This window comes from Mustela nivalis, assembly GCF_964662115.1.
Source record: "Mustela nivalis genome assembly, chromosome: X".
Classification (NCBI taxonomy): Eukaryota; Metazoa; Chordata; class Mammalia; order Carnivora; family Mustelidae; genus Mustela; species Mustela nivalis.
Window position 1 is genome coordinate 69,799,112 of NC_139040.1, and position 5,250 is coordinate 69,804,361.

Consider the following 5,250-nt stretch of genomic DNA (forward strand, 5'->3'; position numbering starts at 1 on the left):
CTGCCCGGCGTCCCGGCGGGGGGCGGTGCGGGGCACTGGGGCGGTGGCGGCTGCGGCGGCAGCGCCGCACTCCTCATAGTGTCGGGCCCCTCAGCTGCCCTCCGCTCCGCGCCACTCCACTCCGCGCCGGTGGCCGCCCGGCTCGCACTCTGTTCTGGCCGTCTCGGCTCGGCGCAGCTCTGCGCCCCTCAGCGCCGCCGTGCGGGCCCGGCCACCGCGCTCCGCTCGCTCGCCCCGCGCCGCGCCGCGCCGCTCCCGCCCGCCAGTCAGCCCGCCCGCCTGCTGCCTGCTCCGCGCCGCTCCCTGCTTCGCTCGCGCCCTCCTAGGCCCGCCGGCCGGCCCACTGCCCGGCCCTTCGGGCTTCGCTCGTGCTCTGGCCTTTCGCCCGGGCCGGTCCCGGGCCGGCTCCGCTCGGGCTCCGAGCCTGCTGCTCCCGGAGTTCCGGCTCGGGCGGGCCACCTGGCTCCCGGCAGCGCCACAGGCGCCGGACGGCGACACGGGGCTTCACTTAGTGCGCCTCTCGCTTCCGTCTCCCGTTAGCACCGCTGTGGCGGCCGCCGAGCCGCACGGCCCCGTGGCTCCCGCTGGCCATGCCCCCTCAGTCTGTCGCCATCTTCCGCTGTGCGGAGAACACCTTGAGAGCCCGTGTGCGAGTGTGTTTGGGGGGGAGCGGGGCGGAGAAAGAGGCACTGAGAGGAGGAGGGAGCGGGACTGGGGCCCCGACTGCGCCTGCGCCTCAGGACTCGCCGCCCCCCCACTCCCCCCCCCCCCCCCCGCCACCAGCCCCCGCCGGCCGCAGCCTGTGCTGTTTGGGGATGTTTCCAGTCCACCCCCAACTCCATTCACTTCAGCGCCTCCGTTCATCCGCCCGCTCCCCGCGTGCACACGCCACACGCTGAGTCCCAGGCCCCGGAGCTCTCCCTCCCCCGCCCACCTGGGCTCCCGCCTCCCTCCCCGGGGCGGCCTCTCGCTCCCCCTTGAGGGCTAGGGGACTTCTGAGGGTGATTCTTGGTGGCAGGAGGCAGGAGGCTTCTCCTTAGCGTCTCGCTGCCTCCCTGGGTCGCCTCCTCCGTCCCCGTGACTAGGCGATGCTGGAGCCGGCTGCGGATCGGACCAGTCCCGTGTCCCTAACTCAGCAGTCGCCCTCACTGCCCTGTCCGAGGCCAAGGCGGCCCCTGGTGCTGAAGGACAGCTCCCAGCTCGGCTACCGCAGAGGTCCGGGCTCAGAGAGCTCCCTGGAGGGGGCAAGACGGTGGGCTAAGGATGGGTAGTAGAGATAGGGTGTCGTTTCTGCCCTTAGTAAGATTTACAGCAGCCTCTCCCCCTTCCTAGCTTCCTGGCTCCCCCTACAGGCTGCTGAGAATAGCTGAGAGAGAGTTAGGGAAGCTGCGCCGCCCGGATGGAACCATGTGCTTGGGCCCTTACAGAGTCACATGGCACTAGGAACTCAGACATACAAACGTCCTGCCACGCCACTAACCTTGTTTGGATTCCACCAAATCTCGGACTGGTCCTGTTGTCTACTTCCGTTCCTCACTCCCTCCCACTCCCGGTAACTCTCCCATTCAAATTTTAAATCAACCATTACCAGTAAAAATGTGTTAATATTAAGACTAACAGCAATAAAGAAAATTGCCTTTATTGAGCATATACTAGGTACTAGGTTACTGCTCTAGGTACCTTACAAGCATTATTTCATTTAATCTTCACAACAATCTTATGAGATAGGCACTAGTGTTATCTTCATTTATGTATGAGGAAGCTGAGGTTTAGAGTGGTTAAGTTGCCTAAGGCCCCAGAGCTGGTAACTGATGAAGCCACGGCAGAAACCCAGGCAGTCTGGCTCTAGAGCTCTCTTAACACTCCAGGAAAGCCCCAGAAAAATGAAGGGGTGGAAGACACAGTCCTGCCTTAAAAGGAAATTGTAGTCTATAGGAGGAAAAGCATGAAAGTTGGCTAGTGGGAGGATTCATGGGCTGGAGACTTGGGTTCAAGCAATAGTTCTACTACTGAGCATAGCATGTGTCCTTGAGAGTCCCTTCTTTCTCTGAGTCTTGGTTTTCCCCTGAGTAACACGAGGGTATGCCAAGGGCTAAATGAGATGGGTGGGAATCATTAGCACTACTCAGGGTGGGCTAAGGTGGGTGAATGAATGGTTTCTGGAAGAGTGAAAATTTGAGCTGGTTCTTAAAGAAATATCAGGATTTGGGTGGGGGATGGGAAGGGCGTTCCACTTAGGAAGAGTGCAGGTGAATATTTCAGGGACAAGGAGGAGCCCTGTATAGTTCTGAGGCCACAAGTGTACAGTTTGGATGTATTGGTGGTAAGAGCTTGTAGGGGAAGGGAGTAGACGGTTATGAGACAAGGAAAAAATCTGTCAGGCATTTGAGAGGCCTATTCATTCATTATGTTCCAAATACTATTCTGGGGACTAGGTGGGAGACTGAAGGGGACTAGGTAGGCATGATCCCACCCTTGAAATGCTCATAGTTGAATTAGGGATGTAGATATTTTAAAGAAGTTGCAACCCAGTGCAATGAGGATATTTATGAATGGGAAGAAGGAGAGGTTTTCCTCCCATAAAGGAAAGGACAGATCAGCTCTGCCAGCTTCCCTCAAAGACAACTTTGCACACAGCCACATGAGTTGGGAGCATTCATTCATTCATTTGGCAAACATCTTTTGAGGATTTGTTATGTTCCAGATGCTGTACTAGGCATCAGAGATATGGGAATGAGTAAAATATGTGTCTTAGGCTGAAGGAGTTCAGTTGAAGCCTTAGGGATGAGAAAGAATTGGCTAGACAGGAGAAAAGGTGGTGTGTGAAGGATGTCCCAGGCAGAGGGAATGTCGTGTGTAAAAGCCCAGGAGCAAAGCCAAGAATGGCATGTTCAGAAACCTGCAAAGTAGTTCATTGTGAATAGGTGTAAAATGTGAGCACTGCCAAAAATGAGGCTGAAGATTTGGCAGGAGTCAAATCATGAAGGGCCCTGGGTGCTGTGCTAAGTAGTTTGGACTTTATGCCAGGGATACTAAGAGCCACAGAAGAGGCTGAAAGGTTTTCAGCAGGAGGTGACACAATCAGATTTGTATTTTTAGAAGATTCATTTGGCTGCAGGATGGAGCTTGGGGAGGGGCAGGGGGAGACTTGAGGCAGGGAAACTGGTTAGGAGACTGGTTAGTAGTTCAGATGATAGGTGTTAAGGGCTAAGCAAAGCAGGAGTAGGTAAAGAGAATAAATCCACATGGGAGGGAAATGACAGAAAACTAAAAGGACCTAGGACTGGCCTAGATGCAAGGAATAAAGTAGGGCTTGAAGGAAGATGAAACCAAAGGGTTCCAGTTAGTGACACTGGCAGGACTGCCCCTGCATCCCTAGGAACTGTCTCTCCAGAGCCATTCTTTGTTTAGTCCTTGGAGGGTTCAGTGTTCTGTTAAACAAAGAAGGCTAATCTCTTACAGATACCTGGTTGGGAGCTGATTGGCAGGGTCACTGTGATTGACACCCTTGAAAGCCAATGAAAGAGCAGCCTGCGTGGCCTAGGCTATCAGCTCTGAGCACCTCTGGAGCTTTCTGTGAGAAGTCACTCAGGCAAGACTCCCTCCCTCCCCCAGCACACACAGGGTGAAAAGTGTCTCACAAAGGTCCATTTATCACAGGAGCACAATATCACAATAATTTACCTACACGGTACCTGCCGCACACAAAGGAGAAGTGGTAGCATACCAGAGGTCAGAGGAGGCTCTCATTCCCTCACTCTAGATTATACAAGAAGTTGGGATTGGGGAAGGGAAGGCACTGGCCTCTAATCAGGCCCCTGCAGCAGAATACCCAGTGGGGAGGGGGTCTGTTGCTCCCTAGAACTGGTGGGCCCTGGCCAGTCTTCTTCCCAGCTTTTTTTCTCTACCTAGTCCAGGTGAGCAGAGGCTAAAGCTGGAGGCTAAGGATGGGTCACTTCTGATGGGACCCAGACTGCCCAGCAAGAGTGATAGAGTGCCCCTAAACCTGGTAGGGGGGAGACAACTTGGAGTAGAAGAGGAAGGGAAGGTTTTCCACTGTGAAATTCCGACAAATTAGGGAGAAGAAAAAGTGGGAGCCATTTAAAGAGACCAAATGGTTACACGGAACTTTCTGTTAAGCTCAGATCTTAAAAGTTCATAGGAAAAGGATGGAAACAAGAACTTGCAATTAAGGCTGAATCTAAGAGCCTGTAAGAAGAGTGTAGGGATGGCTAAAGCACAGCTTGAACTATAGATTGTCAGGCTTTGCCTAGGTCCCACCTTCTGTCTTCACTCCTCCCTTCATATAGTTGGAATACTTTACCTCCGACTTGCAGGCTACATCTGTCCTAAGAGAGGAAGGATGGAAGTAACCTCATCCTGTATACTGGAACTCAGCATCAAGTAACCCCTTTGCCACTGGTCTGAGTCTTATCTCAAGTTTCCACTGAGCCTCTATCTCATTGCTCAGTTTAATCCCTGGCCTCTTCTCTCCTTGTCCTGTGGCTTAGTCCCCCATTTAATGACCCTACCTGACCACCAGTATCCTATCAAGTCCTAGTTCCAGTATGCTCTTTCAGTCCACCATATAGGGAGAAATTCCTGACCCCAAGTCCCCACTAAGTGGCGGAGGCCTGATGGCCTACTGGTGGACTCCTCTGACCCCAACTGCCCACTTGTATTTCTAAGTGTCTAAATTCCTATCTTATGTTAGCCCTCCATTTGGATCCCCAGTTTTCCTATATGGTAACCCTATGTCAGTTAGGTATGCTTTTGGTTTTAAATAATAGACAGCTCTACAATAATGGCTATCTAAGATAAATGTTTATTTGTTTTGTGTACCAAAAAGTCCCTGAATACATGGTCCAAAGCTGATATGGCAGTTCAGCAATGCCATCAATGCTCTGGATTGGATTGGCTTTTCTCGTCTTGTCTTGTCTTTCCTTTCCTTTCCTTTCCTTTCTTTTCCTTTCCTTTTCTCTTTAAGATTTATTTATTTATGTGTGTGTGTGTGTGTGTGTGTATGTGTGTGAGAGAGAGAGAGAGAGCACACAAGCTGGGGGGAGAGGGGGAGTGGCAGGCAGAGGGAAAAGCAAGCTCCCCTCTGAGCAAGGAGCCTGATGTGGGACTCAATCCCAGGACCCTGGAATAATGACCTGAGCTGAAAGCAGATGCTTAACAGACTGGGCCGCTCAGGCAACCCAAGGCCCTGGCTTTTTATCTCTACCATCCTTAGGGTAGGTTTGCTTT